This window comes from Pantherophis guttatus, chromosome 5, assembly GCF_059756535.1.
Source record: "Pantherophis guttatus breed Tessera chromosome 5, ASM5975653v1, whole genome shotgun sequence".
Classification (NCBI taxonomy): Eukaryota; Metazoa; Chordata; class Lepidosauria; order Squamata; family Colubridae; genus Pantherophis; species Pantherophis guttatus.
The window spans coordinates 129,460,636-129,487,363 of NC_142067.1; the positions used below are offsets into that span (position 1 = coordinate 129,460,636).

Genomic DNA, 26,728 nt, shown 5'->3' on the forward strand with positions numbered 1-26,728 from the left:
ATTGTTTGTGTTCGCCTGGAAAATCAGAGTACAAGTAGTCCTTGAGTTACAACACTTCATTTAGTGACCGTTCGAAGTTACAACAAGCCTGAAAAAGTGACTTATGACCATTTTTCATGCTTACGACCATTGCAGGATCTCCATGGTCACATGATCAAAATTTGGATGCATGGAAACTGGCTCACATTTATGATGGATGCTGCGTCCTAAGGTCATGTGATCCCCTTGTGCAATCCTTCTGACGAGCAAAGTGTCAACTTGCAAAGCTTTCGAGTTGCCATGAGCAGGAGGGAGGGAGAACTGATAGAGCTGATTGATTTCCATAACTGAAGCTGCATTCCATAGATGCTTTCTTACCACAATCAGTAGAAGGGTGTTGGGTTTCACAGCCAGCCAAAGTGGTTAATTGGAGAATGTGATTTATGACATGGCCAGAGAGGAGGGGAGAGACAGGGTCATAGGGGAACGTAAATCTACGTGAGATTAGTTCTAACTGCATCCGAGTATTGCCGGAATGTTGCTCCTAATAAATGAATATATTTCCTTTGAAGTTTGGATCATGGCTCATGATTTAATTAGGGCATCTTTCGGAAACTTCACACAAAGTCAACGGGGAAGCCATGTTTGCTTAATGATCAAGTGATTCATTTAACAACTGCCGTGATTCAGTTAACAACAGTGGCAAGCAAGCTCACTTAACAACTGTCTTGCTTAGCAACAGAAATTTTGGACTCAATTGGGGCCGTAAATCAAGGACTACCTGCATAGCTTCATTTCTAGAAGATAAGACGTACATGGAAGAAAAATGCTGAATCCTGTTCCACATTATTCTTGGACAGGTATATTTTGGGATGGGCATTTTGGGGAATAAAGAGAGTGGTGCAGTGGCCTAGAGGTGGAGCTCTTGCCTCACAATGAGGAAGCTGTGAGTTCGATCCTAGGTAGAGGCAGATATTTCTCTCTCTGGACCCGATGAGAATATATCTGCCGAACAAAACTCCACATTGGCAATAGGAAGGGCATCTGGTCAGTAAAACACTCTGCTAGCTCCATTCAGTTGCCCACCCCAGAAGGGATTATGGGTGTTAAGTCATTATGGGGTCATTAAAAGAAGATGATGATGATTTTGGGGAATGAAGAGAGGAAGACTGAAGGAAAAACACACAATGGAGTGTGAATGTCAGGAGGAGATCTATCTCCTTTCGCTTCAACCTCTCTGGACCAAAGACTTGAAGCTGTCAACTCTACGGGAAAGAGCGCATAAGACATCGAAATGGATTACGAGAACTCCTTGTAGCAAAAAATAAAATTACACCTATGGCTTCAGCAGAAAAGGAGGGGCAAAAAAACCCCCACCAATCCCTCCCTCTTGGCATCTGGCAAGTTCTCCCTATCTCCGAAAGTCGGGAGGGGGGAGGGGAAACATAACCTTGAAATGAAAAAGAAAAAGGGACAGAGGAGCAGATGTCACAAAGAAAAAGAAAAATGACACTGGCTCCGAGGGCTTCAGAGTCTACATTTACTCTGCAGCTCATATGTATTGCACTAACAGTGCTGACATGGCACCGTTTTCCGGAAGTGTCACCGTATTTCAATTTAGAGATCCTGACATTCTTGGGAACTTGTAATTACACCATAAAGACATTGATGGATGCAGCTGGAAACCCAGATGCATTTTACGGCCTTTCAAAACGGGGGGGGGGACTAATAATTTGGGGTGTATGTATATTCCTTAAACAATATCTGATCTCAATCTTTTCCTCTCAAACCAAGTCACTGCGCTAGCTCTGATCGCTTTCTGACATAGTCACATAAATTAAAGACCGTACCTGTAAGATCCCTGGTTAATTAATGTCGGTTTATTCTTTGCTATACTTTGGCAGACAAAAGGAAACGACTGATCGCTTTAAAAAAAATAGAGTATAAGAAAAACGAAGGAAGGAAAGAGAACCGGGATGGGGATTCGCTGGAGAACCTCTAGCTAGGATTCTGTGCAGTTCGGAGAACCCCCAAATCCCAGTCCTGGCTGGTCCTGCCCACCCTGCCCCGCTCCTCCTAGGAGTCCCAACAAAGCCCATTTTGGATGCAGATAAGTGCAGGGCACACACAAAGGCTCAGGAAGGGTGAAAAACGGGCCTACCGGAAGCTCAGGAAGGCCGGAAACAGGCCCGTTTCTGGCCTCTAGAGGGCCTCCGGAGCCTGGGGAGGCCGTTTTCATCCTCCCAGAGGCTTTAGCAAAGCCTCCAGAGCCCGGGGAGGGCAAAAATGCCCCCCCCCGGTGCAGGAAGCCAACTAGGCCACGCCCACCATGGCCACGTCCACCCAGCAAACAGGCAGAGAACCCCTTGCTAAAATTTTTGAAGCCCGTGCCTGAAGAGAACTAGAACTTTTAAATTCTTTGCTCTACTACTACCGTGTTTCCCCGAAAATAAGACCCTGTCTTATGTTTTTTTGAACCCGGAAATAAGTGCTTGGCCTTATTTTTAGGGATGTCTTATTATTTTGGGGCGCATGGAGCAAGACGGGGCTCCTTTTTGCTGTCTTACCTGATTTCCAGCTCTGTCTTCCTAACCCTAACCAGAGGAAATGGTGGGGACCGGATGCGCATGTGTTTAAATATTTTCGAGGAGGGCTTATTTTCAGGGAGGGCTTATTTTAGTGCATGCGTTCAAAAGCCCGATTGGGCTTATTGTCAGGGGATGTCTTATTTTAGGGGAAACAGGTTAACAATGATACTGGATATATTTCCTCTTGTTCCTCATACAAGGCCTTCAAACTCGATAGGGAAACCTCAAGCTTTCAACCAAAATCCATATCTGGAATTTTAAATGTCCTAAAAAGGCGACTGAAGATCAGAGGACCTGGAGCTTCTTCTCTTGATAAAAAGGGTTCCACCAGAAATGGATTCCAACCATGTTTTGATGACGATGATGTTATCCATTCGGTCATGTCCAACTTGTGGTGATTCTATGGGCCACGTCTCTCACACATCTTCCAAACTTGCACTACTTCTTTGAGTTGTTGTATACTCTGGCTGGTGTCAGCTTTGAGGGTGAACCATTGTGTAGCATGTGGGTGATGATCAGGGCCAGGTAGAAGAAGACAAGACATGCAACTTGACTTTTGAGGCCTCCATTTCTGTCCCTGGCATCTCATATGGAAGAATGAACAGAGCCAGCGATGCTAGAGGTCATTACAAGCTTTAGTAAGACCACACCTAGAATACTGCATCCAGCTTTCGTCACCACACTATTCAAAAAAGATGTTGAGACTCTAGAAAGAGTACAGAGAAGAACAACCAGGATGATTAGGGGACTGGAGACTAAAACATACGATGAATGGTTTCAGGAACCGGACCTGGCTGGTCTAGTGAAGAGAAGGACCAGGGGAGACATTATAGCATCTTCCAATGTTTGAGGGGCTGCCACAGAGAGGAGGGGGTCAAGCTGTTTTCCAAGGCACCTGAAGGCCAGACAAGGAATAATGGATGGAAAGTGAACAAGGAGAGATTCAACCTGGAAATAAGGAGAAATTTCCTGACAGGGAGAGCAATCAACCAATGGGACAGAAGTTGCCTTCAGAAGTTGTAGGAGCTTCATCACTGGAAGCTTTCAAGAAGAGACTGGACTACCATCTGTCATAAATGGTGTAGGGTCTCCTGCTTGGGGGGAAGGAGGTTGGACTAGATGACCTCCAAGGTCCCTTCCAACTCTGTTAATCTGTTAAATCTGTTAAATCATTAAAGCAGAACCACATTTATAAGCTCCTGCTTAAGCAGTTTATTTTCAGGCTAAAAAAGAAAACTAGGAAGAAAAAAACATCCCCTTTTAATGAAAAACTTCCATATTATTTCTGAAGGCTACAGAATCCTTGGGGACAGTCGTGATTTCAAAAAACTCAGGTCCAGTGTAATTATTTTACGATCCGATCAACTATGATTCATTTATGTGTTTATTTATTCATTATCCGAAGATGATCTTTGAGGCCACCGGGATACATTACACGTTTTACCTTTATTTATTTTTGATTATTTATTATTTCAACAAATTCCCTTCCATAAATAACAAAATGAGACAAAATTGGGGAAAAAAATCATCCCAGGAGTTGAGCTAACTTTCTTTGCTGAATGTTTACTCAACCTGGCCTATCTATTTTCCCGGGTCGAGAGCTGAACAGAAGGACACGTCAAAAATAAATGCTCTCCTTCCCAAACCCCCAACTAAAATCAAAGAAAACTGCAAAATAATAATAATAATAATTCCAAAGCACCGGAAGACAAGACAAGAAACAATGGATAGGAAATTAATCAAGGGGAGAAGCAACCTGGAATTAAGGAGAAGCTTCCTAGAAGACTTCCAAGGTCGCTTCCAACTCTGTTTTTTTACTATTCTCCAAAGCAACTGAGGGCAGCAAAAGAAAGAACAGATGGAACACTATCAAAATGAGATCCAACCTAGAACTAAGGAGAAATTTCCTAACAGTAAGACCAATTAATCTATGGAACGGCTTACCACCAGAAGTTGTGGGTGCTCCAACAATAGAGGTTTTTAAGAAGAGATTGGAAAAACCATTTATTCAGAATGTATAGGGTCTTTTAATTGAGCAGGGGGTTGGACTAGAAGACCTCCAAGGTCCCTTCCTGCTCTATTCTGATTGATTGATTGATTGATTGATATTGATTTGAAAAAGTGGTGGTAGTTCAGCTGGTTCAGACCGGTTTGGGCGAATCGGTAGTGGCAATCTGCGGGTGGCCCGCCCACCTTCCCTGGCACTATGCCGTCCTATTTGGCCATCCTTTCTAAGCCGCAGACATGCGTGCAAGCCACGCACATTCGTGCAAGCCACACACGCACACAAGTAAAGCATGCTGATCTCCGCTTCTTCCGTCGAGGCCTAAAGACTTGGCGGTTTCAACAAATGGGCTGATTCTTTGGGTTTTATTATTTATTTGTCCCTGTTTTAATTGGTTTTTAATTAGGATTTTCCTTTATTATTGTACGTTTTTAACTTGTGTTCGCCGCCCTGAGTCCTTTGGGAGAAGGGCGGCATATAAATATTTGTAAATAAAATAAATAAATAAATGCTCACGTTTTCGGTGCGCGGCAAGCTGGTGGTGAAATTATATGAAACCCACCTCTGATTCGAAGCATATTTTAGCTCCACCACTTCCTATTGTTCTGAATGTTTAGAGTATTACATTTAAAAAAAAAAAGAACTCCCGTTACCAGAGAGACAAACCTCACTTCTGAATGCTTGCTTACTGAACAGAGAGTCAGTAAAAATGTCACACGGAAGGTTTTCAATGAATGCATTAAAAGCTAATACGAAAGGCCTTTGGGCCGACATATGTCTGGCTAAAAAACCTCTGGGGCTGTCTGAATCCATTAAAAAGCCAGGAACAACAAAAAAAGCCTGAGCAGCTTCATCTTAATAGAAGAATTAAGCGCTCCTTTGCTAGGTCAGCGATGAACAGTAAAGAATCTCTTGTTTTACCTAGAAGCAATTAGAAAGCAGACTTCGCAACGGAAGATTTAATGTATCCTTTGTCATCATTGCTTACAGCATGCTTAAGGGGTTATTTAGGATCCGAGGCACCGGTACATGATTATATTACCTACATCTTTGAATGCTCTTTCATAATTAAAAAAAGAAATCATTTCCCGTTAATTAAATCGCCCTCAGTCCAGAGAAAAATTTGATTATTCCAATCCTGGGTCAAATGGCAAAGACAAGAAAGTCACTTGGTGCCATTTGCTATATATTAGGAAAAGAAAAAATAATCTCTTTGTAGGAAATCCTTTCCTTTTTATTTGAGCAGAATTGCTGTAGGAGGAGGACAGGCACCGCCTGGGGGTGGAGTCAAGAGAGGAACAAACCTAGAGTCATTACATTCCCACAAGCGGTCCAGCCCCTCCTGAATTCTTATCTAGCGCCAATGTAGTGCTGACTATTATTTGTCTGGATTCTTGTGTATACACAAGTGAAATCGATCAACGTAACTGGTCTGATTCTTTCAGGTCAAAAGGGGGGCTGTGAAAATATCTACAGACCCCTCACATCCTGGACATAAATTGTTCCAACTTCTACCCTGAAAATGACACTATAAGGCAGGGGTCTCCAACCTTGGCAACTTTAAGACTTGTGGACTTCAACTCCCAGAATTCAGCAAAGCTGGCTGAGGAATTCTGGGAATTGAAGTCAACAAGTCCCAGAGTCCCTTGGGAGTTGGGCGGCATAGAAATGCAAATAAATAAATAAATAAATAAATAAATAAATAAATAAATAAATAAATAAATAAATAAATAAATAAAGTTGCCAAGGTTGGAGAGCCCCGCTATAGGGCATTGTGCGCCAGAACAACTAGACACAAGGACAGTTTTTTCCACATTGCCATCACTCATTAAACAACTAATTCCCACAACACTGTCAAACTACTTAGTAAGGCTGTATTACTATTATTTTTCTCATCTTTCCTATTACCTATCTCCTTTCCTACGTATAACTTTGTCACTTGTATCTTTACAATTGATATTGTTTTATTTAGTTTCCTAGTACAATTTATGTTGATTGCTTATTTAGTATCCTATGACTACACACTGAGTGTTGCATCTTATGATTTATGATGAATGTATTTTTATGACAAATATGATCATGATTTATCACTTATAGCTTCCACGTACACTGAGAGCTTATGCACCGAAGACAAATTCCTTGTGTGTCCAATCACACTTGGCCAATAAAGAATTCTATTCTATTCATGCCTGACAATTGCTGAATGTAAGATCAAGGTCAACAGTAGCAGAATATGAGATTCTAGGCAAATCCAACTTTTACAAATAAAAAATAGAAATTGTCATTACCTTAAGGGGAACAACCTTAAGATAACAATTTAAGCATAATAGCCCAATAACCACTAATGGCGGTTTACAAACAAGAATCACAGATAGGAAAAATTGAACAAACTACACAAATCAGGATGCAGGTAGTCCTTGGTTTACAACTACAATCAAGCCCAACGTTTATGTTGTTAAGGGAGAAATTTGTTAAGTGAGGTTTGCCCCATCGTACGACTTTTCTTGCCACAGTTGTTAAGCATACAAATGTAAATCACGTGACCATGGGGACTGCTGCAATGGTCAGAAGTGTGAAAGATGGATGGTTTTTCGGTGACGTTGTAGTGACTAAATGAATTTTGTAAATTAATCTGTAGAACTGTTAACCTGTAGAACCAATGATGGTACCAATGCAATATGTTGTATTCAGTGGTGGGTTTCAAATTTTTTTTACTACCGGTTCTGTGGGCATGGCTTGGTGGGTTTAGCATGGCTCGGTGAGCGTGGCTTGGTGGGCCTGGCAGGGGAAGGATACTGTAAAATATCCATTCCCACCCCACTCCAGGGGAAGGATACTGCAAAATCCCCATTTCCTCCCAATCAGCTGGGATTCGGGAGGCAGAGAATAGATGGGGGCAGGGCCAGTCAGAATTTTTACTACCAGTTCTCCAAACTACTCAAAATTTCCGCTACCGGTTCTCCAGAACTGGTCAGAACCTGCTGAAACCCACCTCTGGTTGTATTATTATGATCTTCCATCATTGCTTTCATTGTCGGATGGCAACTATTCCTTTTTCCTTGGTGATACTATTGGGAGGTTGCAAAAATCAAATCCAGAAGCACACACAGATAAATTGATTCAGCAGGATTCATTAACTTCTTTATACACATAATAACAGATGAAGTATTTACAATATCAATAGTTGATTCTTCTTCAACATAATAGCAATTACAACGCAAGGCAGGAGAGAACAGTTAGCAGAGCAGACAGCATGCACAAACTAGTTTCTCTTTTCTCAGCACAGACTCAGAAGCTGCAGATTAAGACACGCCCTGGCTCCAGTCTGTCTCAGCTCCCGATTGGCTGACCTTGTTACTATGTCTTCCCAGTCATGAATATTCTAACAGATGTCCCACTGGGACATATTGAGGTTGCCTCTCTTAAAATCATAGAGAAATTGACTCAATCTGTAATCTTAGGATTTAATCTATCCTACATTCTTCTTGTCTTCTGAATGATATAGGCATAGAGAAACCACGGAGATCTTCCCTATTAAGGTCTCAGAATAAGCCATAAAATGGAAACATGTGAGCTATTTGTCTCCACAATGCTGGCTTTTAAACAAAACCCAAAAAAATAAATGTCAATTGTTGGGTTGCAAGGCAACACAATGCACTCTGATTAAAAGAAATCCCTCGACGATTGTATTCTGTCTTTACAGATAACGCCATAATGAGCAAATATTTACTTACATTCCAGGGTGCACATAAAGGCAGGCAGCCACGCACACATACCCTTCTTTCTCGGGTATTTAAAACATTATTAAGCAACATTTGTTGAGAAACAGAAGCTGGATATATTAGCATCCCCTGGATACACCAGGATCGCTGAGAGAGATCATTCAATTTAGATCATATTACCCTGTATAGAATTGTTCATGAGCAATGTTATGAAATGTTGCTTTAGGGAGCCGTCAAAACTCCGGGAAAATATTTTGCAGCAACTCAAGGATAAACTGAGACAGAACATTACAAAGTCAAAGAGCTGACTGAATGGAGGTCATTTCAACTCTGACACAGAAAAGAGGGAGGTCTAGCACAAGGGGGGGGAGCTACAAAAATATAGATTTTTGTTAACCTAAACCATCACCCTTTCATATAAAGATTGAATTTTGTTTCTGCTGTTGTACCGCTAATAACAAAAGAAGAGAAGAAGTAGCCCTCTCAGGTAGTCCCAGATGGAGCAGGACCACTAGACCGCCTCTGAAACAATGGTTTAGCCCACACAAAAAGGGAAATCTGAAATTCTGGGTAAATGTAAGTACCGCTTTCAAATTGTGGTGTTGGAGAAGACCACTGAATGTCCCTCAGACTGCAAGGAGATCCAAAGTCAATCCTGAAGGAAATCAACCCTGAATGTCCTTTGGAAGATCTTGAAGCTGAAGCTCAAATACTTTGGCCACCAGATGAGAAGAGAGGACATCTTGGAGAAGACCCTGATGTTGAGAAAGATGGAAGGCCAAAGAAGAAGGGGGCGGTAGAAGATGAGATGGTTAGATAGTGTCATCAACACAATGGGCAAAGTCAGGGAGACAATGAAGGACAGGAAACTTGTCCTCCACTGGCCACCAAAGAAGAGGAGAGGACTTCTTGGAGAAGACCCTGATGTTGGGAAAGATGGAAGGCCAAAGAAGAAGGAGACGGTAGAAGATGAGGTGTTAGATAGTGTCATCAATGCAATGGCCAAACTCTGGGAGACAGTGGAGGACAGGGAGACCTATCCTCCACTAGCTTCTAAATGAGAAGAGAGGACTCCTTGTAGAAGACCCTGATGTTGGGAAAGATGGAAGGCCAAAGGAGAAGGTTACGGCAGAGGATGAGATGGTTAGATGGTGTCATCAACACAACGAACATGAATTTGGGGAAACTCCAGGAGATAGTAGGAGGACAGGGAGGGCCTGGCGTGCTGTGGTTCATGGGGTCATAAAGAGTTGGACACAATTTAGTGACTCAATAACAACAAATGTGTATACACAATGTAATCATTTAAAACGGAAAGGATAAGGAACAAAACCCTTGTGCTCTTTACTTACTTTCAAGTGAATATGATCTCCAAAAAATGTGGCCTTCATTTCAGCAGTTTGGAAGACTATCTTTGATTGAAGGACACATTCGACAGAAATTGACTTGTACAATTGGGGACAAGTATTTTTTTAAATATATAAAAAACTGGGAATCTCCTATGGTTTTGAAAATGGGAGAATTAAATTGGTGATCTATGGTTTTGCTGATTAAAACTGGTTGAATATGGGAAGAAGACAAATTTATTGTCACTTTAAAGAGAGAGGGGAAAGATAATGAATTTGTTTGTAACTGCTGTGAAGAAGATCAGAAGTTCCTTATTTTAGTTATCTTTTCTTTTTTCTTTTCCTTTTTTCTCCCCGCCTTGTCTCTTCTACTTCTTCTTTCATCTTTTATTTCTTTTTTTCTTAATTTCACTCTACATAATTTCATGCTTATCTTTCACTTATGTGAAAAATCTTTTAATAAGAATTATTTTGAGCTACAGAATCAAGCAATTTGTCTAATTATCAAATAAAAATACACAGAGGTACATGGAAATATGTTATATGGACCCAAAAAAGCAGATTTTGAAGGGATAGTTATGGAGCAAATAAATGCTCTGCTCACCAGGCCATTTTTCAAAATTAAATATTTCTACCATCATTTTACTGTCCTCCCACCTCACGACATGACAAATGTCTTTGGTTTTCTTGTACAAGGAGAAGCATTGGATGGCATTCTTTGTGGAGAAACGACCACACTAAAAAAACTGGAAACTATCAACATCATATTGCATTCAAAATAGCTTTCATCTTCAAACTTTCATTTTTGAGGGTACACCAGAACAAAATGGAATTAAAACATGGAGGAAGGAGACGATCGAGCAAGGAATAACATTAAAGAAGGATACGGCTGAAGCATCTGACCTATCTTATGGAGGTCCCTGAACAGATGAAGAGTTGGAGGGGCTAAATGTAAAACCAATATGCTCAAGTGGAGGCTGTTGGCACATAACAACAAACCATGTGAATGTAGAGACACACAGAGCCCGGCCCATCTGCTAATATGTTGACGAATACCAGATAATGACTTATTTTTGGCCAACAACAAAGCCAAGAAGATGACTTCATCAGCCAAGAGGATGTTTTAGGGACGGGAGGAGGAGGAGGAGGAGGAGGAGGAGGAGGAGGAGGAGGAGGAGGAGGAGGAGGAGGAGGAGGAGGAGGAGAAGAAGAAGAAGAAGAAGAAGAAGAAGAAGAAGAAGAAGAAGGAGAAGAAGAAGAAGAAGGAGAAGAAGAAGAAGAAGAAGAAGAAGAAGAAGAAGAAGAAGAAGAAGAAGAAGAAGAAGAAGAAGAAGAAGAAGAAGAAGAAGAAGAAGAAGAAGAAGAAGAAGAAGAAGAAGAAGAATCTCAAACTGCAGTCAATATTGAAGTTTTCTACGTAACAAGTTGAACTCCTGGAATGAAAGTAAGCTACAGAGCCTCCAATAAATGAATAATATTTCTCCACCGGGGTGGGTCACTTGAAGAAGTGCCTCAAATTCCATATATCACTTTCCAAAACAGCTGCATTAATTAATCCCTCCAGAATATATCCGTTGAAATGCAAGATGGGGGAAAGGCAAATTAACTGGGGTGGGATTTTGTAGGTCTTCTTGTTCAGATGCTCACTGTAGATTCTTCCCCTGATAAGATTTCGAGAAATGTTTAATCTTTAAAGCATTAAAGAAACATTTTTAATCTCATAATAGAATCTGTTCTTCGCTGCTATAAGACTCTATTAAGCCTACCAAACATTATCCAAATAGCATTCTTTCCGGACAGTATTTGGATATGTTTGCCTTTTAAATGAGTCTATAAATACTCTGCATTTATTTACCAGTTTGGTTAGGGTGATAATGGCTGAAGGAAAAGGCCAAAGCATTTATGATCAATCAGAGGGTGAGAGAAGGAATAGGGGCCCTTTTAGCAGAGTAAAATGTAGAGTATTATGCAGCAAGGCAGAAGCTATTAGCCAGATCAATATTTGTCCTAGTTCCTTAATAAATCATTATATCAAACAGCAGCTGCGGGATGAAGAAAACCTTATTCTACCAAAGGAGGATGTTTCCCATTTACAAAGAAAATGGCATTTAAATTCCAAAAAAACCCGAACTGAGGATCCAAAGGGAAAAACACAAAACACATGTAAGACAATTTAAGCATTTGGAATCGCTAGCACGACAAAACACAGAGGTCAACAGCATTGGCGCTTCCAAATTTAAGACACTTATAAATATTTGAGATGTGGGAATCAAGCCAAGATCCAATCTGAGCTGAATTAGGGAGCTTAAGATGTGAGGATCTGGCGAGATTCCGTTTCAATTTCCAGTTTTTCAGGTTCGAAGGCCACGAGATTCGGTTTGAATCGATTAGCGATTCAATACGAGATTCAGCCGTGGAATGCAATAGGGAAATATCACAAGGTCTATGGAGTGTAGTTGTTTCCCTATTATTCTTATTTTTTAATCAGACTAGGATGGAAATAGCAAAGATGGTAATCCTTGAAACGAAACAACTTCAATGATTTCATGGTGTTTTTAAACACTCCTGCGCAACTCCTTCAAGGACGGGCAAAGGAACTCATTCGTAGCCTCACTGCAATGAACAAGGACACAAATTCAGCAGCTACTAAGATTGTTGGACGAGCAGGGACAAAAACAGCCAGGTAGGTGAAATGAAGCCTGGGAAACGGCTCCCTCGTCAGTCAAGAGGAGGGTTGATTTGCCACCAGCCTATCAAGGACTTAGAAGGCGAGGGCTGGGCAACACAAGCAAACGACAGCCAATGACTTAAAAGCCAGCTATCAACACACCCCAATCAACATCTAAAAAACCCACATACAACAGACACCATATAAATACCACACAGAGAACAGCACACACTCTGCTAGAGAGAAGTTCCCTGAGGATGGGCTCCAGCATGAGTCCGAAAGCTCGGAAGACAAAATTTATGGTCCTGGTGACCGACCCAAATTGGATCCTGTAATGTTATCCTGGGACACGTATGGTAAAGGATAATTTAAGCAATCTTCAAATAACCCAGAAAATCCTATATACAGGTAGTCTTCAACTTACGGCCACAACTGAGCCCAACATTTCTGTTGGTAAGTGAGACAAGTGAATTTTGTATTGAATCTTTTTTAAAAAAAAAAAAGACCTCCTCCCAATTTAAATATTAAACATTTTTTTTAAAAAAAAATCAAAAACTTTTTAAAAGTAAGCTCTTACTAAGGACTGAACAATTCACCATCCTTTGACTATGTGCCTTGTTGTGATGGGATGCTTGTTGGTGTAACTCTGTTGGCATAGTTAGCTGCTTTGCAAAAAGCATGTAATGTGCTGCTTGTGCCACATAACAAAAATTCTGACAAATGTTACATCTATTGAAGAAAATATTCGTAGCTTGGAGTTGAAGTGTGGGGTCTTGAGGCCTCTCTTCGTTAGCTTGGCAGCTTTCTTAAGACATTTCATTACCAAACTAGGTGTTATAACCCAGATCTCCAAACAGGACAAACCCTCTGAAGTTAACTCAAAGTTTCCTTTATTAGAAATGCCGGCAACCCCGGGAAAAAATTTCTCTCTTACTGCAGGCTAACAAATCTGTCTGGCAGGGAGATGAATAGTTGTCTGCCACATCTATTCATCTCCACCCTCTGCCTTTTATCCCCAGAGCTCGGGTGGGACTTTGCTAGCAGCGGTGGCTCTTCTGTCCCAAGGACCGGCCCATAGATTTCCACTGCTCTCCTCTCCTCTGCCTTCTGCGCATCCGCGTGTTAGGCACTGGACCCAGCTGTTCCTCCTCTTCATCATCAGCCACCTCCAGACCTGGGGGCTGTTGACTCTCCATCTGAGAGCTGATGGACGGCCCAGGCTCCACCTCTGTCTCTCTCTCTCTCTCTCTCTGACAACTCCACTCCCTCTTCCCCCTCAGAGCTCTCAGGTTGCCTTGATGCTGACTCTGACTCCCACAACTCCTCCTCCTCCTCCTCTGATTTGGCTGCCAGAGGGCACAACACTAGGTAACATCATCAGTGCTAGTAAGGGAGTAGGGTTTGTTTTCATTTTACACTAGTGCAGGGGTCAGCAACCTTAAACACTCAAAGAGCCACAAAGGTCCTAACCAGAAGCCCCCTGTTTAATTCTGGAGCCGACCAGAAGTCCAGTTCCCCCACCATAGAGTCTCCTCCTAGCACAGCGTCTTTTTTCCTCTACCTGTCCTAACCGAAAGCCCTATCAATTGTGGAGCCGACCGGTGACAAGGAGCCGCAGCAGAGGGATGAAAGACCCACATGCGGCTCCAGAGCTGCGGGTTGCTGACCCCTGCACTAGTGGCATGCCCAAGAATCACACAATACCCAGGAAACTACCAACTCAGACAAGCAAGCTAACAGTAAACAATATCCCACCAAGTCTCCACTCCCACTAACAATCACAAGGCAACCCTACTCCCTTACCAGCACTGATGCTGTTATCTAGTTTGGCAGTGAAGTGTCTGCAAGAAAACAACCAAGCTCAAGGACTCCACAGTGTTATATCTACTGCATATAAAGTTCACTGCGAGTTCACTAGGAGCCTGGATAGCTCAGCAGACTAATGCATTGTAATTTAACTCCAGCTGTCTGCAATTAGTAAGTTCGAATCTTGCCAGGCTCAAGGTTGACTCAGCCTTCCATCCTTTCTAAGGTAGGTAAATTGAGGATCCAGTTTGTGGGGGCAATAATCTGACTTTGTAAAAAAAATATACAAAAGTATGAAGGCTATTGCTTAACGCATTGTAAGCCGCACTGAGTCTCCGGAGACGGGCGGCATATAAATCAAATTTTAAAAAAAAACTATGATACAAAGAAATGCTCTATTTAATTATAATCATCGTACAGCAAGCACAGTTTCTCAGAGCCACTCAGGCGATCGATAAATTCGACTCTGCTTTCTTCTTCTTCTTTCAGACAAATGTGCCGAATACAAACTCAAGGAGGATGGGGAAACAGAAGACTCAGAACAGCACAAAATGTTCTAATAGGTCGGTGCAGAAGAAGCAATAAAGCTCATTAACTCATGTTAATATCAGAGGAGACCTCACAAGACCCAGCTTTCCCTTCAGCTCTGCCCCTCCAGGAAGGGTTGAGATTCCACAAAGTGAAAAGGCATCAAATTTCCAAATCACCTGTAAGTCTCTTTGAAGTTTGAAGCCATTTATAGACTCAGGACTCAATGGGCTTGACTCAATCCAACCTCCTAACCCAACCATGTATTTGCATATAATAAATTTACAAGCATTTGCTAGCAAAATTACAACAGGGTTGATGGAAAACTCCTCCCTGTGGAGTCTCCTCTGGAAAAGCAAAGCCCTTTCCATATGGAGCCCAAACTCTTAATGGCTGCTTATACTACCTGCTCCTGGTTTGTAATTACTCGCTGGTGCCTTTGAAACAGACAGAAAACCACATTTTTACGGGTTATGGTATAACGGCTCCAGGCTGAGCTCATAAGGCTTACTCTCGGCATCCATTCTTGTACATAAGGGGGTTAGACAAAGATGTAGCCGAGGGCTCCTTGGTGCTCTCTGCGCTTGTGTGTTTTCTTGCAGATATTTCATTACCCAGACTAGGTAATATCAACAGTGCTAGGAAGAAATGGGGTTTGTGGGGGGGGGAGGAGGAGGAGGAGAGGGGGGGACTATGGGGTCCTTGGTGCTCTCTGAGTTTGGTGATTTGGTGATTTGAGTTTGGTCATCCAAGGACAGCTGAGAATCCAGGAGGACGCCCAGATTGCGAACCCTATCGGAGGGAGTAAGAGTCTTCCCCCCTCCCCCCGATCATTAAAGTTGGAACCTCCAGATCCCGAGATGCCGGCATCCACAGCCACTCAGTCTTGGAAGGGTTGAGTCTGAGTCTGTTCCTCCCCATCCAAACCCGCACCGCTTCCAGGCAATGGGACATCACGGAAAGGACATCACTAGGGTGGTCAGGGGTGGAGATGTAAAGCTGGGTATCATCAGCATATTGATGATACCTCACCCCAAAACCACGGATGATCTCACCCAGCGGTTTCATATAGATGTTAAAGAGCAGGGGAGAGAGAACCGATCCCTGTGGCACCCCACAAGTGAGGGGCCTCTGGGAGGATCCCTGACCCCCCCCCGCCCAAACTGACTGCAAGCGATCAGAGAGGTAGGCGGAGAACCACCGCAAAACAGTGCCTCCTATCCCTATCTCTCTGAGCCGCTGCAGCAGGATACCATGGTCGATGGTATCGAAAGCCGCTGAGAGGTCAAGAAGGATCAGGATGGAAGAGCAACCCCCATCTCTAGCCCGCCAGAGATCATTTACTAGAGCGACCAATGCCGTTTCCATGCTGTGATCACGCCTGAAACCAGATTGGTAAGGATCGAGGTAGTCTGTTTCCTCCAGGAATTGAGGGAATTGCTGTGCCACCACGGACTCAACAACCTTCGCTAAAAAGCGAAGGTTGGAGACTGGACGGTAGTTGTTAAGGACGTCAGGGTCCAGGCTAGGCTTCTTAAGGAGGGGCCGAACCACCGCCTCTTTGAGTGCAGCAGGGAAGACCCCCTCCCTTAACGAAGCATTGGCAACAGCCTGGATCCAGTCTCCAGTCACCTCTCTGGCTGCAGACACAAGCCAGGAGGTTGTTGCATTGTAACAATGCAATGTTTTTTCTTCTGGGGTGCATCCTGTTTTTTCTTCTGGGGTTGTTCGGTCTTTTGGTCTGCTTAGGGTATTTTGAAGGGCTTTAGTTGGCTTGAAACATCTGCAAGAAATCAAGCAAAGCCCCAAGAGCACCTCATTTCAACCCTGAGCTACCAAGATTCTTGATGCCAATGGAGAAGATAGAACTGACTCAACAACTCAACGACTAGAATTATATTGAGACTACAGTAACATCATTTTCCAAGTCTGTCCATGTTTTCTCTTCCCTCCTGCTTAATACCGGAGAGAATGACAAGTTGAGTCTTTTTCTAATCCTTTCCCACTCTCTTGACTTCAGCATAAGTGTCTTCTGCAGCTGATTTTCTCCTAACCATTTCCAGATGTCTTCTTCAAGGTCATCTCCATAGTTCCCTGCACCTTCTCTGTTTCATCTGAACATAAACTCATTGGTTGAGGAACTTCCAGATTCAAACTTTGATCCCCACAGAATTGCAGAGGCAGATGTTCTGCTATTACTTTATCCAGATGCTCCTGACATGGTTTGCAGAACCCCCGCTGACCTTACACACCCTCTTAAGCATTTTAGTGTGTGTTACTGTGGGTGTTGTTAAGTGAATCAATCATTGACTTTGCTTGTCAGAAGGTCACAAAAAGGGATCCCATGACCCCGGGACACAGCAATGGTCATAAATAGGAGTCAGTTGTCAAGTGTCTGAATTTTGACCATGTGACCATGGAGATGTCTCAACAGTCGCAAGTGTGAAAAACGGTCATAAGTCACTTTTTTTCAGTGCTGTTGTAAATTTGAGCAGTCACTAAATGAACTGTTGTTGTTGGAATTCATTGTTGGAACGTATTTCTCTGCAACAACTACAGTAGTATTCAGCCAGTAGGTGGAAGTATTTATAAGTTTGTATCTATGGTATATACTCTATGCTCTTTTGTTCTAAGTAGAGTTTCTTGTTTCCTGTTTCAATAATATAGTTAGCAGTAAGGCACATGGTGACTGTGCTCTTTGTTTGCTCCATGTGATGCTTTATATAAAACAGAATTGCTAACAGTTGTAACTTGAGGACTATCTGTACATAGATCCTGGAAATATTTTTGAAACTTCTCATGCCAATCCATTTTGTGAATGAATATGAATTTATAGCCATTATTTTTGTCTCTGTTCTTCCCCAGTTGTCTAAAATTGTGGTAGGATTTTCTACCCAGCTGTAAGTTAATGATTTTTTTACACTTAATTTTTTTTTTTTTTTTTTTACATTTTTGTAGGTATAGCACAACGAATCGCCATTAATAAGTTTTCAGCCAGGGACGATCAAGCAAGCTGGAATATTTGAAGCTATTTCAAAGGCAAGACGAGATTAAGGGGCATTGCAAATTTATTTTGACTGAACATATGTAATGAGTTTAGAAAAGGGGTGGCTATGGCAACAGTTTCCAGAGTCTTAACGCAGATGCATTGCATGTTGTAAACAGCAGGGCAAAGGAGCAGCTAATACAAAGGCATTTTCACCTGCTCTCCTGACAGAATGACAGCCTTGAGGAATTGCTTGCTTAAACTCAATCTACAAAACTACGGATTTTAAAAAAACAAAACGAAAAACAGGACTTCTTCTGCCAAGTCTTAGCAAGTGTCACTCACCGTGGCTTTCTAAGTGCCGGTGGAGAATCAAACTGTACCCTGCAAATTAGATCGATGCCTCCTGAACTGATAAGACCCAAGGATGTGTGGTCTGTTGGGAGAACGCCTTCCAATGACAGCTTGTTCTAAATGAGTAACGGCCAGAATGTTGCCCAAGGAACTTAAAAAAAAAAAAGAAAAGAAAAAATATTTGTATTGGACTCTTGACAAGAACACCTGCGAGGGTTCAAAGCAACTAGCATCTTCCAAAATACCAAAAACAGAGCACCCTTAGTTATATATATATATATACACACACATACACACATACACACATACACACACACACACACACACACACACACCAACCATTGGGAGACTAAGATAGATCTATTTCGGACTTATAAGTCCTCATCAGTTAGCCACACCCTCATCCCATGAATCCTCCCTGTAAAGGTACAGTATTTCTTTTCTTTCTTTTTCGTAGGCTTTATGTGTATTTCTCTTTAGCCAGGTTCTTACTACGTAAACCAAGATTTTTATGCAGCCCTAGTTCAGTGAAATCACAATCCACTAGTTTCTAGGATTTTTTTTTTCTGGCAGCCAGCAAACACTCTGCTGCCCATTGGGAGACTAAAGAGACTAAAATAGATCTATTTCGGACTTATAAGTCCTCATCAGTTAGCCACACCCTCATCCCATGTATCCTCCCTGTAAAGGTACAGTATTTGTTTTCTTTCCTTTTCATAGGCTTTAAATGTATTTCCCTTTAGCCAGGTTCTTCCTACGTAAACCAAGATTTTTATGCAGCCCTAGTTCAGTGAAATCCCAATCCACTAGTTTCTAGGCTTTTTTTTTTTCTGGCAACCAGCATAAAAATATATAAATTTGTTTTCGTAGATTTTCACGGGTACAGGTATGCAAGTCTTGGTGTATTCGGGTCTTCTCCCATGTAAGATTGAGAGCACTTTGGCAACGTTTCGGCAGAATCTCATCTGCCATCATCAGGCTTATGCAAGGGGCCTTCTGAAGCAACTGCCGTTACTATTTCAAATCTGGTGCTGGTAGTCTGCTTTGCTGGGATATATATATATCTGCAAAGATATATATGCTGGGGTATATATATATGCTGGGATATATATGTCTGCAAACAGTAAGTACTCTACTCTCTGTCCTCAGTTAAAGGGCACGATCAATGCTTCCTCTAAAGAGACCACTAATAAAACCTCCTGCATTGAAGGAACTCCTTTAGGCCTGTGGAATTATAATTCAGGCAAAATGATTCCATTCCTGAGCAAACTGATTGAGAAAGTGGGGTTCCTCAGTGCTCTCTGAGCTTGGCTGGTTTCTTGCAGACATTTCATTACCCAACTAGGTAACATTATCAGTGCTAGAAGGGAGTTGGGTTTGCGGAAAGGAGGAGGAGGAGGAGGAGGAGGAGGAGGAGGAGGAGGAGGAGGAGGAGGAGGAGGAGGAGGAGGAGGAGAACTGTGGAGTCCTTGGTGCACTCTGAGCTTGGTTGATTTCTTGCAGACATTTCATTACCCAACTAGGTAACATATTCAGTGTCTTCAGAGTTGCTCTCATTTTATATACTAGTTGACTTGCCCGGTCAGTGTTGGTGGGCTTGCTGGAATCACCAAGACCACTGCCACCAACCAGTAAGCAACGGTTGCAAGTCAAGGACTACCTGTACTCTAATCCTTTACTTCTTTACCAGACGCCATAGTAGATGGACAACCAGAATAAGAAGAACAGAATAACAGAGTTGGGAGGGATCTTGGAGGACTTCTAAATCAACCCCCTTCTTGGGCAGGAAACCCTGTAACATTTCAAACAAAGGGTTGTCCAATCTCTTCTTTAAAACCTCCAGTGATGGAGCACCCATAACTTCTGGAGGCAAGTTGTTCCACTGATTAATTGTTCTCGCTGTCAGGAAATTTCTCCTTAATTCTAGGTTGCTTCTCTCCTTGATTAGTTTCCATCGACTGATTCTTGCCCTGCCTTTTGGTACTAAACATATTGCAGTAGCTTCCTAATGTTCTCCTACAATATAACAGCAGCATCTGGAAGTGTTGTGTTGATCTGTATACACTCGTGTGAGAATATGCCCATATATACCCACAATATACCCACAACCCTTTCCCCCTTCGGCCGCATCCTCAAGAATCTTGCACCAGGAAAGGAAGAAAAACTAAACCGGAGAACCGGAGAAAAAGCATCCTGTGTATATTAATTTGCAGCCAAATCCATCTCTCGCTTTATGCATGAACCCAAATTGACTCCTGTTGAACGGATAGAAGGAGAGCAAACAAGGGGAGAAAAAGGGAGATTTCTCTGAAAAGGGGGTCATTTTGAAGGAAGAAGAACTAAGCAAAGAAGCTCCAAATGCACATGGATGGATGGATGATCTTCGGGGTGAGAACAATTTTTCACTTTCTGCCTCTGTTGAAGAATGCGAATCGGCCAAAATTGTGTTCCCGTTCAAAGGGAGGCTGAGATGGGGAAGAACGATGCGTTTAATGGATTGAGATCAGCGGAGCAGGGAGAAATACGAGAAGAAAACGTGAAAATGCAGACTAGACAAGGAAGCAGCTGCCTTAAAGATCTGTCTTCAGAGTTGGATATCCAAGGAGGGCTAATCATGCATCATCAGATGATAGACAAAATCGAATGGAAGGGAGCGTGATCAGAATCGACGCATTGCCATGAGAGGCACATACACTCCCCGTAATTCTCGGAAAGTCACTACACCGCTGACTATAATCCACTCAAATGAAAAAAAGAGTTGACTTGTTGTTTGAACAAAGAGGAGAAGGTTGGTCTACTAATTACAGGTAGTCCTTCACTTATGTCCAGAATTGAAGCCGGAATTTCTGTTGTTCAGCAAGGCAGTTGTTAATAGCAATAGCACTTAAACTTATATAACACTTCATAGTACCTTACAGGCCTCTCTAAGCAGCTTACAGAGTCAGCACGCTGCCCCCAACAATCTGGGTCCTTATACTGACTCAACTTTCAGCTGGTCAGGATCGAACTGCGGGCAGTGGGAATGGTTTTTATAGTAATAGCTCTTAGACTTATATATTGCTTCACAGTGCCTTACAGCCCTCTCTAAGCGGTTTACAGAGTCAGCCTATTGCCCCCAACAATCTGAGTCCTCATTTTACCGACTTCAGAAGGATGGAAGGCTGAGTCAACCTTGAGCCTGTCAGGATCGAACTGCTAACAGTGGGCAGAGTTTGCCTGCAATACTGCATTCCAGCCACTGCGCCACCATGGCTCTTAAGCGAATCACGCCTAATTTTGCGATCTTTTTTGCCATGGGGATTAAGCAAATCACTTGCTGTTGTGGGCTGTTGTCACACAGGTAAAGTCCATACAGATAACAGATTAAATAACAGATTAACAGAGTTGGAAGGGACCTTATAGGTCATCTAGTCCAACCCCCACCCTCCGCTCAAGCAGGAGACCCTACACCATTTCTGACAAATGGCAGTCCGATCTGCCACAGAGGTCAGTAAATGTCAGTGAAGATTGTTTCAGATATACAAACTCAGATTTTAAGCTTTGAACTGACCGATGAGCTGCAACCTCTCATATTTTCTAAGTAGTTGCTACTCAAGTTTCTGTGGAGTTAGTAGCCGTAGAATATCATGGTTAATTCACCAACCTTCTCCTCCTTGCTCCCACAACAAATCAACGCCTCTTTTTTTATTTGATTGGTTTATATATAGCTTTTGAACTCAATGTTTGAGAGGTGTTGTAGGACATCACTCATGGTGAGGTCTTCGTGATAGGTAATTTACGATCACCCAAGGGAAGGTACAAATTCTGTCTCTCTTAAAGCCCTACCGTTTGCATTCATATTGTGATGCACCTTAACTTAACATCTCATGTATCTGTATACGTTTATATTTTGCCTTGTGGTTTTTACTAATTGGGTTTGGGGTTGTTGTTTTTTTCCCTCTTTTTTAAAAGCATAATTCTACTAGGGAAGCTGAAGTTGATCTATTCTCTAAAGCACCAGAAGAGCAAGACAAAGAAACAATGGAAGAAATCTAATCAAAGAGAGATCCAACTTAGAACTAAGGAGAAAATCCCCTGTTAATGAGAACAATTAACCAGTGGAACTGCTATCCTCAAGACCAGAGGTGGGTTTCAGCCAGGGGTGGGTTCTAAAATTTTTTACTACCAGTTCTGTGGGCGTGGCTTATTTTGTGGGCATGGTTTGATGGTCATGTGACAATTCTTTAGGGTTTAGCAGAGGTACTGGTCTACCAGGCGTTTAACTGCTTGCAGAGCTGTACCGGTCTACCCATTTGTTCTTGGAGGCACCGGTCTACCCATTTGTTTTTGGAGTGCACTGGTTTACCACCACACTGCCTTTTAACACTGATCAGCTGTAGGGCAGCCCTTTGAAGGCCCGCGGCAAGAGTCTAAACAGCTTTTTTCCTTCTAGCCGATCAGCTGGGACTCCGGGAGGCAGCAAATAGATTGGGGGTGGGGCCAAATAAAAGGTAAGAATAACGTAGGGGAGGCGGGAGGGCCCAGCTCCCGAACAAAGAGGACCAGTTCGGTGACGTCATATCGTCACCGCTACCGGCTCGGCCAAACCGGGCTGAACCGGGAGGAATCCACCACTGGTTTCAGCAGGTTATGATCAGTTCTGGAGAACCGGTAGTAAAAATTCTGACTGGCCCCGCCCCCATCTTTTTTCTGCCTCCTGGGTCCCAGATGATCGGGAGGAAATGGGGATTTTGCAGTATCCTTTCTCTGGATTGGGGAGGGAATGGAGATTTTACAGTATCCTTCCCCTGGAGTGGGGTGGAAATGGAGATTTTATAGTATCCTTCCCATGCCACGCCCACCAAGCCTTGCCCCACCATGCCACACCCACAGAACCGGTAGTAAAAAAATTTGAAATCCATCACTGCTCCAGACGTTATGGGTGCTCCATCACTGGAGGCTTTTAAGAAGAGATTGGATAGCCATCTATCTGAAATGGTATAGGATCTCTTACTTCAGGGGTCTCCAACCTTGGCAACTTTAAGACTTGTGGACTTCAACTCCCAGAATTCCTCAGCCAGCTTGGCTTGAAGTCCACAAGTCTTAAAGTTGCCAAGATTGGAGACCCCTGTCCTACTTGATCCAGGGGTTGGACTTAGAAGATCTCCAAGATCCCTTCCAATCCTATTACTCTCTGTTCGATGCTCAGCTATCCACAGAGCTAGCTCCCTGCAATCTATAATTATATTGATATCTAACTTCTCATCTGGAAAAAGTTAATCAAAGGAACAAGAATCTGAGGGTGAATAGCATTTATTAGCAAGAAAGCAGAAGATAACACCAGAATTCCAGCAAGGGACAATAATTGAAAGTGTGTGTGTATATATAGGCAATTTAAAGCTGTAAAATTCTTGCTGGTTTCTTCCCACTTTTTCAATGCAGGGGACTTATTCTGCGAAAATGAAGCCGTTTCTATCTCCCTCTTTTGATAACTGCTAGCTCATCTACCAATGTAAAAAAAAAGGGGGGGAAAAACCACCACCCCATTTAGAATCACGAATAATGTAGCTTTTAAGCTTTTTACAAAATTACTGGCTTTCAAACCCTCTCATGTTTTCAAAGCCTAACAAATGATGATTTTTTTTGCCGTTGCTTCTTTTCAAACATTGCCGTTAGGAAGACAAAAGCCCCCATTGTTCCAATTCCATTGCAAAAAATTGGTGATCCACCAAAGAGCAGGAAACATTCGTGAAAAAGCGGGGCGAGGGCTCTGCCTTCTTACATTTACTCTGCCGTTCGCTTTGATCTGAATGCAAAAGCTGTTTTACGCATCCTATGCGTGGCAGGGAGATTGGCCCAGTTCTGCCATCCCGTGCCTCAGTTTCCTCGGTGTCCTACCATAAATATTTCAAATTAAACCTATGTTGGGGTGAAGGCACAAAAAGACAAAAGGACAGGTCCCTTGTTTAAATAGAAGCTCTTTTCGTGCATGAGAAGAATCAGGTGCCCGACTCAAAAGGATAACAAAGACTGGCTTTTAATGCATATCCCCTTTTCCGATATCCGAACGTGCATTTGCACAGCTCTAAAGCATCCAAAGAAATAAACATTAGTCTTAAGCCACGCCACTCGAGCCTGGAGTTTTGTTCCCAAAATAGGCTCGGAAGCAATCAGGTTGGACTATCCTACAGCCGTGCTCCCCCAGGCAGAGGAAAGAATTTCAAAACTAAAAAAAAGGTTCCTGCTTTTTGTGATTTTATTTTATTTATTTTTCTTTTCACCTCCGGACTTTCAGAAATCTTTTTGTGAGGAAGGCCAACGGAATGGAAAGATGGCCAAGGATCAAACTGTCCTTATTTTTATTTTTACGCCTCGGGCACAGTGGCCTGCCACTTCTACAAGTGAAGCGAGGAATCCTTCTCCATGCAAGACTTGGTTAATGGCCGAAAATCAAGATGTTGTGAAGGCTACTTGGGAAAAGAAAACTTGTTTTACAGGGGATGAAACTAAACTCATGGACAAGATAGAAGTCTGTCTACAGCAGCGGTCTTCAAACTTGGCAGCTTTAAGACTTGTGGACTATGCTGGCTGGAGAATTCTGGGAGTTGAAGTCCACACGTCTTAAAGCTGCCAAGTTTGGGGACCCCTGATCCACAGCAACTGACCCCAGGATGGATAAATGAGGCCTGCAGGTCCATAAAAACAAGGTTCTAGGAGACAATCTGCCAAGCAGTGAGGTTGCCCTCAAGACGTGGTCCTGAATTCCCCAGTAGCTTCTGATCATTGATGCCAGCTGGAAGCTGGGCCTTTGTTCAGTTCCAGCTGAGTTTATTCATCTGCTTCAAACACTGAGGGTTAGGAAATGGAGTAGGAACACCTAGAACCATGATGGTGAACCTATGACACGTGCCTTAGGTGGCATGCGTAGCCCTATCAGTGGGCATGCAAGCTCAGCTCTGGCATGCATGCGTGCACCAGCCAGCTGATTTTTGGGTCTTCTGGGCCCACCAGAAGTAGGGAAACAGACTGTTTCCTGCCTCTGGAGGGCCTGGGGTGGGGGGACGGCCCATTTTTCTCTCTCACCTGGCTCCAGAGCCTCTCTAAGAGTCTGGGGAGGGTGAAAACCGCCTCCCCTCCCCAAAGGTCCTCCGGAGGCTGAAAACGGCCCATTTGACAACTTCCGGTGGGACCGGAAGGCCCATTTTTTGCTGTTCCCCACCCTCCAGGACCTCTCTAGGAGTCTGGGGAGGGCAAAAACAGCCTTCCCCACCCCCATACTCCCAAGAGGTCCTTGGGAGGCCAAAAACAGCCCACTTGACAAATTCCGGTACCACCAGAAGTTGTCAAAAATGGGCCTTCCAGTCCCACCGGAAGTTGTCAAACAGGCTGTTTTCGGCCTCCGGAGGACCTCCGGGGGGTGAGGTGGGAAGGCTGTTTTTGCCCTCCCCAGAATCCTAGAGAGGCCCTGGAGCCAGGTGAGAAAGAAAAACGGGCCTACCAGGCCATTGCGTGTCAGGAGCAGGGGGAGTCACACACATGCATGGGGACAGTGCGCATAGAATTATGGGTGTGGGCACGCGCAAGACCCCTTGCCCCCCCTCCTGGCACGCGATGGCTAAAAGGTTAGCCATCACTGACCTAGAACATCATCAGAGTTGGAAGGGACCTTGGAGGTCTTCTAATCCAACAACCTGTTCTAGCAGGAAACCCCATACCATTTCAGACAAGTCTCGTCTTCAAAACCTCCAGTGATGGAGCATTCACAACTTCTGGACGTAACCTTTGTTCCATGGATTAATTGTTCTCACTGTCAGGAAACCACATCTTAGTTCCAGGTTGTTTCTCTCCTCAGTTAGTTTCCATCCGTGACTTCTTCTCTTGCCTTCTGGTGCTTTGGAAAATAAGTTGACCCCCTCTTTTTTGTGGCAGACCCTCAAATATTGGAACACTGCTATCATGTCACCCACAGTCCTTTTTTTTAACTAGTCTAGACACACTCAATTCCTGCAACCGTCCTTCATATGTTTGCAACATTTTGCTGATATTGTTCCATAGTTTGGGTCATGAAACAACTGCAAGAAAAACCACCAAGCTCAGAGAGAATCAAGGACCCCATAGCCTCCTTCCCCTCCTTCTCCTTCTCCTTCTGCTCCTTTTCCTCTTCCTTCTTCTCCTTCTCCTTCTCCTCCTTCTCTTTCTCCTCCTCCTCCTTCTCCTTCTCCTCACCTTCCTGTCTGCACACCCTACTTCCTCCTACAACTGATGAAGTTATCTAGTTTGGGTCATGAAACATCTGCAAGAAAAACCAACTAGCTCAGAGAGAATCAAGAAGCCCATGGTCTTCTTCTCTTTCTCCTCTTCCTCCTCCTCCTCCTCTTCCTCTTCCTCCTCCTTCTCCTCCTTCTCCTCACCCTCATGAAACATCTGCAAGAAAACCACCAAGCTCAGAGAGAATCAAGAAGCCCATGGCCTTTTTCTCTTTCTCCCCCTCCTCCTCCTCCTCTTCCTCCTCCTTCTCCTCCTTCTCCTCATCCTCATGAAACATCTTCAAGAGAACCACCAAGCTCAGAGAGCACCCAAGACCCCTCCATTCAACCCTGAGCTGCAAATATTCTCCTTTATTGATTTTTGCTGCTGCGTTGAGAAAAACAAAGATTTACTCCATCTGACTCTGCCTTCGCTTCAGTCCCCGTTGTAGCAACCACAGCGATACGTTAAGGAAAGTTCAATCTATGGCAATGAAGGCTCAACTCCGCTTGGAATCCAC

The 26,728-nt window shown here is 43.2% G+C and overlaps 1 protein-coding gene across 12 annotated transcripts in view; it reads right to left on the bottom strand.

Moving 5' to 3' along the window:
- Nucleotides 1-26,728, bottom strand: part of ENOX1 (ecto-NOX disulfide-thiol exchanger 1) — a 427,344-nt gene that overhangs the window by 266,523 nt on the left and 134,093 nt on the right. For 4 of the 12 annotated variants that reach the window (XM_087895588.1, XM_034416448.3, XM_087895591.1 and 1 more), the window contains one exon: nucleotides 17,974-18,133. The exons of the other annotated variants lie outside the window; for them this stretch is intronic. The gene's annotated coding sequence lies outside the window, so the exon portion shown is untranslated. The remainder of the gene's footprint in view (nucleotides 1-17,973; nucleotides 18,134-26,728) is intronic. 12 annotated transcript variants of the gene reach the window in all.